General features: G+C 50.7%; 1 protein-coding gene across 3 annotated transcripts in view; it reads left to right on the top strand.

The window, feature by feature from the left end:
* The window catches only part of PDE3A (phosphodiesterase 3A), a 454,441-nt gene that overhangs the window by 247,805 nt on the left and 193,652 nt on the right, over nt 1–12,984 (top strand). The window contains exon 1 of one of the 3 annotated variants that reach the window (XM_073562351.1): nt 31–309. The exons of 1 other annotated variant lie outside the window; for it this stretch is intronic. The gene's annotated coding sequence lies outside the window, so the exon portion shown is untranslated. Of the gene's footprint in view, nt 1–30; nt 1,119–12,984 lie in introns of those variants that run through there. One more of the 3 variants, XM_073562350.1, reaches the window with a different exon arrangement.

Genomic DNA, 12,984 nt, shown 5'->3' with positions numbered 1-12,984 from the left:
TCCTCCTCCTCCTCCTCCCCTCTCCTCCTCCTCCGCTCTCTGCCCTTTCCCATTAGTACTCGCAGACTCCAGGGAGCCGCCGCTCGCTTGTGCGTCAGCACTTAATGCCTTCCAGCTGGTGGGAGCGGGGACTGCCTCCTCCCCGGCACAGACCTTCCTGTGCTCCAGTCCTGACCAAAAGTAGCAGACACAGATCTGCGCTTCCTGAGCGCCCCCCCCCCCCGCAGGGGTTAAATCTCCTCATTAACCCTAGAGAGCCTGGACTACCTGCACACAGGCCGCCGGGCGTCTCTCCCTCACAGCTCAGAGGTGAATGGCTGATCTGTGGTGTGAAGAGCCTGCACTGACACACTGCAGCAAACCATCAGCAGCAGACGCTTATAATACAATGGGTGCCACATTGTAACGAATCTCCAGCTGTGTGAGCGACTGGGAGCAGAGCATTGTGGGAGCGCAGCTCTGGAGGATAAGACACGATGTAACAGCAGAATAGTGAGTGCAGCTCTGGAGGATAAGACACGATGTAACAGCAGAATAGTGAGTGCAGCTCTGGAGGTGACTGAGAATAAAGACAATATAGTGGACCATTCATTTGCTGCACTACAGAACACCCCAGCTGCGCCTGTCTGTGACAGTGAAGTGCTGTGAGTGGACACTAGTGGAAATGTCGGCTGCTTCCCAAAAACTCTCCGCAGAACAAGACGACTTCCAGACTTCTGTTTTCCTTGGTTCCTTCCTGGGATTTTTGGATGCTTCATAGTTTGTGAAATCTTCCATTTCTTCAGAGATTTTGCAGCTTGGTAGTGACTTGTGGACAGCGCCCCCCGGTGGTCACAGGGCTCCCATGCCGGATGTTGCACTTCTTGCTGTGATCAGTTGATCTTTTTGTTTAGATTGTTCTCATCCAAATTTCCACACCGCAACACGAGCCAAGAACCAACAGCCGGGGCGCTCTGAGTGCGGCTGTTCATACGGGGCGGTCAAGGTGTGGCTGTGTGGTCGGAATATGGGAATATGGCTGTTCTTTTGGGGCGCCCCGAGTACGGCCGTGCGTCCAGGGCGCCCCGAGTACGGCCGTGCGTCCGGGGCGGCTCTGTGTGCACCAGTTGCGCTCTCTGGTTAGTCACTTTGCTCCTTTTGTCGTCTTTTGTGTCCCGTTTTTCTCTCTTCATGCCCCCAGCACCGTGGAAGAGGGGATGGGACACAGCAGTAGTCACCTGTCACTCGGCAGTGGTGTAAACTAACAGCAGAAGGAGGAAGACGAAGGCATGGGAGGGACGGGTGAGGACTTGGAGGACAGGGGAGATGTCTGAGGGTGGGTAGAAGGGGAAGGACAACAGGGTAGACGGATGAGCAAGGGGCAGATGGCTGAGGAACGGAGAGATGGGTGAGGATGGAGACAGGGGAGACGGATGGGGATGGGGAACACGGGTAAGGCCAGGACGAGAAGAGGGGAGGACAAGGGCAGGGGTACATCCAGGGGCAGTGAGGGCTGGTGGAGATTGGGGGCTCTTCTCTCCGTGTGATGATGGGACATGGCGGCTTGTTGTGGGGTCACGGAGTAGACTGAGCCCCATTGTTGTCCCCTGTCCGTCATCAGCTGTTGCTCGTTCCTAAATGTTTCCAGGTGTCAGATCCTTAGGTGGCTGTTAATGCAGGTGGTGCTGGGATCCTGCAGGCTTCCGGCATTACCCCACTACTGGGGGAGGAGGAAGCTTCAGCACCAGAAACTTTTTTTATTTGGCTGAGATTTCTTCTTCATATGAAGAAAGTAAATGAGAAACCTCAGGAGGTGCCGAGGTCAGAAGGGTGCAGAGAAGGCCTCCGCTCCATCCTGCAGCCCCCCGATCCCACCAGACGGAGCGGCTACAGCCGCTCTACTATTTACATTTCCACCAAATATACGACTCCCCGCACCTCTCCCTCCCCTAACTGCAGCTGAAGGGCCCGTTACACACAGCGATCTCGCTGATTTTGTGACACATCAGTGATCTCTCCAGCGAGACTGCAGTGTGTGACACCCAGCAGCGATCGCCCCCCGCGGGGTATCGCTGATCGTGCTGGATCGTCCTGGCCAGTTTTTTCATCTCCGGTCTCCCGCTGGCCAGTGCACATCGCTGCGTGTGGCAGCGGGAGCCAGCGACGCTGCACGCTGGTTACCAACGTAAACATCGGGTTTGTAAGGGCGGCGGGGCTCTTAGAAACCCGATGTTTACCCTAGATACCAGCGTGCACTGCAGGCAGGGCGGGAGGTGGAGGCAGAGTGGCGCACAGACCGGCGTAGCTCTATCTGCTATCTGTGCTTCTCTTCAGCACAGGAGAATATTTGGAGTCGGGAGTGGGAGGTGCGGATTAGTGCAGAGGTTAGTCAAAAGTTGTTTGCAGAGCGCAGCGGTCGGCTAGGCCGATAGACAGAACTGAGAGAAGAGATGTAAGGGGGTGCCGCACTGTGGAGAGCTTTGTGGGTGAGAACAAGTACTGTGAATTGGATCCTATAATGAATGGGCAGCCAATGTAAGGACTGGCAAAGAGCGGACGCGTCCGAGTACCGATTAGCCAGATGGACGATCCTGGCTGCTGCATTAAGTATGGTCTGGAGAGGGGATAGTTGAGTGACGAGGAGGCCAATTAATAGAGTGTTGCAGTAATCCAGGCGGGAGTGGATCAATGCTACAGTGAGGGGTTTTGCTGGTCGTGCAGCGGTTTGGTGTATCGGTGGTTACTGCAGGTTGTACAACACATATCTACAACACATTCGTTACACCGTATCTTCCGTACATTGGTTACATTGTATCTACCACACATCAGTGACACCGTATCTACTGCACAACACTACCACACACTGGTTACACCGTATCTACTGCACAACACTGTATCTACCACACATTCGTTACACCGTATCTACCACACATCAGTGACACTGTATCTACCACACATTGGTTACACCGTATAATTTGTTATGCTGTATCTCTTGCACATTGTGGCTATCACGCATTGGTTACGTTGTATCTCTCGCACATCCGTTATGCTGTATCCCTGGCCCATTGGTTGCGCTGTATCCATCACACATTGGTTACGTTGTATCTCTCGCACATCCGTTATGCTGTATCCCTGGCCCATTGGTTGCGCTGTATCCATCACACATTGGTTACGTTGTATCTCTCGCACATCTGTTATGCTGTATCCCTGGCCCATTGGTTGTGCTGTATCCATCACACATTGGTTACGTTGTATCTCTCGCACATCCGTTATGCTGTATCCCTGGCCCATTGGTTGCGCTGTACCCATCACACATTGGTTACGTTGTATCTCTCGCACATCTGTTATGCTGTATCCCTGGCCCATTGGTTGTGCTGTATCCATCACACATTGGTTACGTTGTATCTCTCGCACATCCGTTATGCTGTATCCCTGGCCCATTGGTTGTGTGTATCCATCACACATTGGTTACGTTGTATCTCTCGCACATCCGTTATGCTGTATCCCTGGCCCATTGGTTGCGGTGTACCCATCACACATTGGTTACGTTGTATCTCTCGCACATCTGTTATGCTGTATCCCTGGCCCATTGGTTGTGCTGTATCCATCACACATTGGTTACATTGTATCTCTCGCACATCCGTTATGCTGTATCCCTGGCCCATTGGTTGTGCTGTATCCATCACACATTGGTTACGTTGTATCTCTCGCACATCCGTTATGCTGTATCCCTGGCCCATTGGTTGCGCTGTATCCATCACACATTGGTTACATTGTATCTCTTGCACATCCGTTATGCTGTATCCCTGGCCCATTGGTTGTGCTGTATCCATCACACATTGGTTACGTTGTATCTCTCGCACATCCGTTATGCTGTATCCCTGGCCCATTGGTTGCGCTGTATCCATCACACATTGGTTACGTTGTATCTCTCGCACATCCGTTATGCTGTATCCCTGGCCCATTGGTTGCGCTGTATCCATCACACATTGGTTACATTGTATCTCTTGCACATCCGTTATGCTGTATCCCTGGCCCATTGGTTGCGCTGTATCCATCACACATTGGTTACGTTGTATCTCTCGCACATCCGTTATGCTGTATCCCTGGCCCATTGGTTGCGCTGTATCGATCACACATTGGTTACGTTGTATCTCTTGCACATCCGTTATGCTGTATCCCTGGCCCATTGGTTGTGCTGTATCCATCACACATTGGTTACGTTGTATCTCTTGCACATCCGTTATGCTGTATCCCTGGCCCATTAGTTGTGCTGTATCCATCACACATTGGTTACGTTATATCTCTCGCACATCCGTTATGCTGTATCCCTGGCCCATTGGTTGTGCTGTATCCATCACACATTGGTTACATTGTATCTCTCGCACATCCGTTATGCTGTATCCCTGGCCCATTGGTTGCGCTGTATCCATCACACATTGGTTACGTTGTATCTCTCGTACATCCGTTGTGCTGTATCCCTGGCCCATTGGTTGTGCTGTATCCATCACACATTGGTTACGTTGTATCTCTCGCACATCCGTTATGCTGTATCCCTGGCCCATTGGTTGCGCTGTATCCATCACACATTGGTTACGTTGTATCTCTCGCACATCCGTTATGCTGTATCCCTGGCCCATTGGTTGTGCTGTATCCATCACACATTGGTTACGTTGTATCTCTCGTACATCCGTTGTGCTGTATCCCTGGCCCATTGGTTGCGCTGTATCCATCACACATTGGTTACGTTGTATCTCTCGCACATCCGTTATGTTGTATCCCTGGCCCATTGGTTGCGCTGTATCCATCACACATTGGTTATGTTGTATCTCTCGCACATCCGTTATGCTGTATCCCTGGCCCATTGGTTGCGCTGTATCCATCACACATTGGTTACGTTGTATCTCTCGCACATCCGTTATGCTGTATCCCTGGCCCATTGGTTGCGCTGTATCCATCACACATTGGTTACGTTGTATCTCTCGCACATCCGTTGTGCTGTATCCCTGGCCCATTGGTTGTGTGTATCCATCAGTCGGTCTCTCTAGGTACATCGGGGGCAGAGATGGTCTCTGGCTGTGTTTATATCTAATCTCTGCACTAAATGGCATCTTTATAAACAAGTGAATTTTAAGCAGAGTTCGTGGAGTTTACTTTGGCCGCTCTTCGTGAATTCTCTCTAATCTAAACATCAGCCTCACTGCTCATAAATCACCAGGTGACGTCACAGTCTCAATTAGCTGGTCCCTACGTGCAAGGCCGACTGATCCAAAGATAGAAGCAGAGCAGACCTCCTCTCCAGGCCGCCATCATTGTTTGTGTTACTGGAGCCCAGCGGGAAAGGACTGATGGCCGACCGCATGGCGGCCCACCTTACCAGGCACAGAGAGTTTGTGCATAAATTTTAAATCAACATTGTAAAAGTGACAATTAGACATATTATGTCAGTGATCTTCCTCCTGAGCCGACAGTGCGGACTGCAGGTCACAGGAGGACGCTGAAATGAGCTGTTAGGGTCTATGGGTGGGGCAGAGGTCCCCTGAGACTCCGCCTCCAGAGATTATTGTAAGTGAAAGGAGGAGTTACCAGTGTGAGACATCTAATGGTTGAGTCTGCTCTGCTGTACTATTACTCCCCGTTATCAGCCACTACTGGGGGAGGAGACTGTAGGACAGGAGACTACAATCTATTACTCCCTGTTATCAGCCATTACTGGGGGAGGAGACTGTAGGACAGGAGACTACAATCTATTACTCCCTGTTATCAGCCATTACTGGGGAGGAGACTGTAGGACAGGAGACTACAATCTATTACTCCCTGTTATCAGCCATTACTGGGGAGGAGACTGTAGGACAGGAGACTACAATCTATTACTCCCTGTTATCAGCCATTACTGGGGGAGGAGACTGTAGGACAGGAGACTACAATCTATTACTCCCCGTTATCAGCCATTACTGGGGGAGGAGACTGTAGGACAGGAGAATACAATCTATTACTCCCTGTTATCAGCCATTACTGGGGGAGGAGACTGTAGGACAGGAGAATACAATCTATTACTCCCCGTTATCAGCCATTACTGGGGAGGAGACTGTAGGACAGGAGACTACAATCTATTACTCTCCGTTATCAGCCATTACTGGGGAGGAGACTGTAGGACAGGAGACTACAATCTATTACTCCTCGTTATCAGCCATTACTGGGGGAGGAGACTGTAGGACAGGAGACTACAATCTATTACTCCCCGTTATCAGCCATTACTGGGGAGGAGACTGTAGGACAGGAGAATACAATCTATTACTCCCCGTTATCAGCCATTACTGGGGAGGAGACTGTAGGACAGGAGACTACAATCTATTACTCCCTGTTATCAGCCATTACTGGGGGAGGAGACTGTAGGACAGGAGACTACAATCTATTACTCCCCGTTATCAGCCATTACTGGGGGAGGAGACTGTAGGACAGGAGACTACAATCTATTACTCCCCATTATCAGCCATTACTGGGGGAGGAGACTGTAGGACAGGAGACTACAATCTATTACTCCCCGTTATCAGCCATTACTGGGGGAGGAGACTGTAGGACAGGAGACTACAATCTATTACTCCCCGTTATCGGCCATTACTGGGGAGGAGACTGTAGGACAGGAGACTACAATCTATTACTCCCCGTTATCAGCCATTACTGGGGGAGGAGACTGTAGGACAGGAGACTACAATCTATTACTCCCCGTTATCAGCCATTACTGGGGGAGGAGACTGTAGGACAGGAGACTACAATCTATTACTCCCTGTTATCAGCCATTACTGGGGAGGAGACTGTAGGACAGGAGACTACAATCTATTACTCCCTGTTATCAGCCATTACTGGGGGAGGAGACTGTAGGACAGGAGACTACAATCTATTACTCCCCGTTATCGGCCATTACTGGGGGAGGAGACTGTAGGACAGGAGACTACAATCTATTACTCCCCGTTATCAGCCATTACTGGGGGAGGAGACTGTAGGACAGGAGACTACAATCTATTACTCCCTGTTATCAGCCATTACTGGGGAGGAGACTGTAGGACAGGAGACTACAATCTATTACTCCTCGTTATCAGCCATTACTGGGGGAGGAGACTGTAGGACAGGAGACTACAATCTATTACTCCCTGTTATCAGCCATTACTGGGGGAGGAGACTGTAGGACAGGAGACTACAATCTATTACTCCCTGTTATCAGCCATTACTGGGGGAGGAGACTGTAGGACAGGAGACTACAATCTATTACTCCCCGTTATCAGCCATTACTGGGGGAGGAGACTGTAGGACAGGAGACTACAATCTATTACTCCCCGTTATCAGCCATTACTGGGGAGGAGACTGTAGGACAGGAGACTACAATCTATTACTCCCTGTTATCAGACATTACTGGGGGAGGAGACTGTAGGACAGGAGACTACAATCTATTACTCCCCGTTATCAGCCATTACTGGGGAGGAGACTGTAGGACAGGAGACTACAATCTATTACTCTCCGTTATCAGCCATTACTGGGGGAGGAGACTGTAGGACAGGAGACTACAATCTATTACTCCCTGTTATCAGCCATTACTGGGGAGGAGACTGTAGGACAGGAGACTACAATCTATTACTCCCCGTTATCGGCCATTACTGGGGGAGGAGACTGTAGGACAGGAGACTACAATCTATTACTCCCCGTTATCAGCCATTACTGGGGGAGGAGACTGTAGGACAGGAGACTACAATCTATTACTCCCCGTTATCAGCCATTACTGGGGAGGAGACTGTAGGACAGGAGACTACAATCTATTACTCCCTGTTATCAGCCATTACTGGGGGAGGAGACTGTAGGACAGGAGACTACAATCTATTACTCCCCGTTATCGGCCATTACTGGGGGAGGAGACTGTAGGACAGGAGACTACAATCTATTACTCCCCGTTATCGGCCATTACTGGGGGAGGAGACTGTAGGACAGGAGACTACAATCTATTACTCCCCGTTATCAGCCATTACTGGGGGAGGAGACTGTAGGACAGGAGACTACAATCTATTACTCCCCGTTATCAGCCATTACTGGGGAGGAGACTGTAGGACAGGAGACTACAATCTATTACTCCCTGTTATCAGCCATTACTGGGGGAGGAGACTGTAGGACAGGAGACTACAATCTATTACTCCCCGTTATCAGCCATTACTGGGGGAGGAGACTGTAGGACAGGAGACTACAATCTATTACTCCCTGTTATCAGCCATTACTGGGGGAGGAGACTGTAGGACAGGAGACTACAATCTATTACTCCCCGTTATCAGCCATTACTGGGGGAGGAGACTGTAGGACAGGAGACTACAATCTATTACTCCCTGTTATCAGCCATTACTGGGGGAGGAGACTGTAGGACAGGAGACTACAATCTATTACTCCCTGTTATCAGCCATTACTGGGGGAGGAGACTGTAGGACAGGAGACTACAATCTATTACTCCCTGTTATCAGCCATTACTGGGGGAGGAGACTGTAGGACAGGAGACTACAATCTATTACTCCCCGTTATCAGCCATTACTGGGGAGGAGACTGTAAGACAGGAGACTACAATCTATTACTCCCTGTTATCAGCCATTACTGGGGGAGGAGACTGTAGGACAGGAGACTACAATCTATTACTCCCCGTTATCAGCCATTACTGGGGGAGGAGACTGTAGGACAGGAGACTACAATCTATTACTCCCCGTTATCAGCCATTACTGGGGGAGGAGACTGTAGGACAGGAGAATACAATCTATTACTCCCCGTTATCAGCCATTACTGGGGAGGAGACTGTAGGACAGGAGACTACAATCTATTACTCCCCGTTATCAGCCATTACTGGGGGAGGAGACTGTAGGACAGGAGACTACAATCTATTACTCCCCGTTATCAGCCATTACTGGGGGAGGAGACTGTAGGACAGGAGAATACAATCTATTACTCCCTGTTATCAGCCATTACTGGGGGAGGAGACTGTAGGACAGGAGAATACAATCTATTACTCCCCGTTATCAGCCATTACTGGGGAGGAGACTGTAGGACAGGAGACTACAATCTATTACTCTCCGTTATCAGCCATTACTGGGGAGGAGACTGTAGGACAGGAGACTACAATCTATTACTCCTCGTTATCAGCCATTACTGGGGGAGGAGACTGTAGGACAGGAGACTACAATCTATTACTCCCCGTTATCAGCCATTACTGGGGAGGAGACTGTAGGACAGGAGAATACAATCTATTACTCCCCGTTATCAGCCATTACTGGGGAGGAGACTGTAGGACAGGAGACTACAATCTATTACTCCCCGTTATCAGCCATTACTGGGGGAGGAGACTGTAGGACAGGAGACTACAATCTATTACTCCCCGTTATCAGCCATTACTGGGGGAGGAGACTGTAGGACAGGAGACTACAATCTATTACTCCCTGTTATCAGCCATTACTGGGGGAGGAGACTGTAGGACAGGAGACTACAATCTATTACTCCCCGTTATCAGCCATTACTGGGGGAGGAGACTGTAGGACAGGAGACTACAATCTATTACTCCCCATTATCAGCCATTACTGGGGGAGGAGACTGTAGGACAGGAGACTACAATCTATTACTCCCCGTTATCAGCCATTACTGGGGGAGGAGACTGTAGGACAGGAGACTACAATCTATTACTCCCCGTTATCGGCCATTACTGGGGAGGAGACTGTAGGACAGGAGACTACAATCTATTACTCCCCGTTATCAGCCATTACTGGGGGAGGAGACTGTAGGACAGGAGACTACAATCTATTACTCCCCGTTATCAGCCATTACTGGGGGAGGAGACTGTAGGACAGGAGACTACAATCTATTACTCCCTGTTATCAGCCATTACTGGGGAGGAGACTGTAGGACAGGAGACTACAATCTATTACTCCCTGTTATCAGCCATTACTGGGGGAGGAGACTGTAGGACAGGAGACTACAATCTATTACTCCCCGTTATCGGCCATTACTGGGGGAGGAGACTGTAGGACAGGAGACTACAATCTATTACTCCCCGTTATCAGCCATTACTGGGGGAGGAGACTGTAGGACAGGAGACTACAATCTATTACTCCCTGTTATCAGCCATTACTGGGGAGGAGACTGTAGGACAGGAGACTACAATCTATTACTCCTCGTTATCAGCCATTACTGGGGGAGGAGACTGTAGGACAGGAGACTACAATCTATTACTCCCTGTTATCAGCCATTACTGGGGGAGGAGACTGTAGGACAGGAGACTACAATCTATTACTCCCCGTTATCAGCCATTACTGGGGGAGGAGACTGTAGGACAGGAGACTACAATCTATTACTCCCCGTTATCAGCCATTACTGGGGAGGAGACTGTAGGACAGGAGACTACAATCTATTACTCCCTGTTATCAGACATTACTGGGGGAGGAGACTGTAGGACAGGAGACTACAATCTATTACTCCCCGTTATCAGCCATTACTGGGGAGGAGACTGTAGGACAGGAGACTACAATCTATTACTCTCCGTTATCAGCCATTACTGGGGGAGGAGACTGTAGGACAGGAGACTACAATCTATTACTCCCTGTTATCAGCCATTACTGGGGAGGAGACTGTAGGACAGGAGACTACAATCTATTACTCCCCGTTATCGGCCATTACTGGGGGAGGAGACTGTAGGACAGGAGACTACAATCTATTACTCCCTGTTATCGGCCATTACTGGGGGAGGAGACTGTAGGACAGGAGACTACAATCTATTACTCCCCGTTATCGGCCATTACTGGGGGAGGAGACTGTAGGACAGGAGACTACAATCTATTACTCCCCGTTATCAGCCATTACTGGGGGAGGAGACTGTAGGACAGGAGACTACAATCTATTACTCCCCGTTATCAGCCATTACTGGGGAGGAGACTGTAGGACAGGAGACTACAATCTATTACTCCCTGTTATCAGCCATTACTGGGGGAGGAGACTGTAGGACAGGAGACTACAATCTATTACTCCCCGTTATCAGCCATTACTGGGGGAGGAGACTGTAGGACAGGAGACTACAATCTATTACTCCCTGTTATCAGCCATTACTGGGGGAGGAGACTGTAGGACAGGAGACTACAATCTATTACTCCCCGTTATCAGCCATTACTGGGGAGGAGACTGTAGGACAGGAGACTACAATCTATTACTCCCTGTTATCAGCCATTACTGGGGAGGAGACTGTAGGACAGGTGCCCACAATCAGTCACACCCTGCTGAGAGCAGCACCTGTCTTGTGAGCTCCAGGACTTCCAGAAAAAGGCCCAGAGTCTGCCTCTCTTCTCCCCAGGGAGAGGCAGGCTTTCTGGGAGGTCGGCATGGCTTCCCAGGCTTCTGTTCACCGGCTGGGGAACGGGGAGCAGCAGCAACAACTGGCCCAGGAGGGAGTGAGGAGATCAGGACGGATGAGAAACACCGTACCCAACTACTCCAACCCCGGCGGTGACTTGCAGCAGCGCTTCCTGGACGCCCTGAAGAAAGGGGAGAGTTCCATCAATGTAGAGGGGAGGGAGGTTGATCTGTCTTTCTGGATAGAGAGACACGGTCTTTCCGCCTTCCGAGATAGAGGGGCAGAGACTGTCTGGTCTCTGCTGACACAGGGGCAGAGGAGTAACCGTAGGAACGTGGCCCGTCTCCAGTGGGTAAGCAAGGATTCCTGTCCGGATCAATCTAAGGTTGCTGAGCTTCTGCTGGGGATGGGCTTCACGGCATACGACATCTTTGCCTTGATCCATCCCTATGGGACCTACTACTTCGATGTCAGCTTCGTGAGATCGGAGGTCCTTGGATCTTTTTTGGTCTCGCCATGAGCTGGCTCGGGGTCGCCCCGAATGGCAAGGTTTCATTCCTGTCACGATATCCCACCAGAATTTGGTCAGGAAGGTGACCGTTTTGACTAGTAACGAGTCACTTTCCTGCATGGACATCTCCACCTGGATTGGTCGATATGGCGACATCGTCGGCATTCCTGAGAAGACCCGCGACGACCATAGTAACTGGTCAGGGGCCTGGACTTTCATGGTGAAATTGAAGGTTTCAAGAAACACTGTTACCATTTTTGGGGAGTGACAGGATCCTGATTTTCTACCAAGGGCAGACATTTTGTTTATTCAGAAGCCGAGGCTGACTGACCTATCAACCATGCATAAAACAAGGCGGTAGTGGAGGCATGGGCCCTTCTACTGGTCTCTTGCGGCCGAGCCGTATAGCGGGGTGGCGGTCCTTTTTTTGACCACAGCGGTTGAATGCAGACGATTAATCAAATTAAAAATGGGGGAATGCTTGATCCTAGATGTCTTCATGGGGGGACAGGAGCTTCGGCTCATTAATATCTACGGTCCCCAATCCAAGTGGGACCACAAATGTCTCTTCATGACGATCAAACCTTTCTTATTTTCGAGTCGACAGGTGGTCTTTGGAGGGAATTTCATTTTCAACAGCGTCACGTCACGAGACCCTGTGATAGAGGAGGTTCTGGGGACCGGCTGGCTTACGATTGCGTCGCGCTAAACAGGATAGTAAGGCCGGTTTCACACTAGCGCATTTTCAGCGCGCGCACGGCCGGGGGTAGCTCCGCCCCCGATCCGGCTCTCTGCCCGGCGTGCCCGCCCCTTCCTTGTAGCGCCGCCTCCTAGCGGACAGCGGCGCCTGCGATCGGCGCACCCTATCTTTAGCATAGGGTGCGCCGATCGTGCGCAGGCCGTGCGCTAGTTGCGCTTTGACCTGCGCTGCGCACTTTTGACTGTGCGCCGTGCGCGCCAAAATCAAACTTTTCGGATTTTGGCGCGCACGGCGCACCGTCAAAAGTGCGCAGCGCAGGTCAAAGCGCAACTAGCGCACGGCCTGCGCACGATCGGCGCACCCTATGCTAAAGATAGGGTGCGCCGATCGCAGGCGCCGCTGTCCACTAGGAGGCGGCGCTACAAGGAAGGGGCGGGC

The sequence above is a fragment of the Dendrobates tinctorius genome, unplaced genomic scaffold (genome assembly GCF_039654945.1).
Source record: "Dendrobates tinctorius isolate UK_male_01 unplaced genomic scaffold, ASM3965494v1 ptg000348l, whole genome shotgun sequence".
NCBI classification, from domain to species: domain Eukaryota; kingdom Metazoa; phylum Chordata; class Amphibia; order Anura; family Dendrobatidae; genus Dendrobates; species Dendrobates tinctorius.
This window is presented reverse-complemented; position numbering and strand designations above follow the sequence as displayed.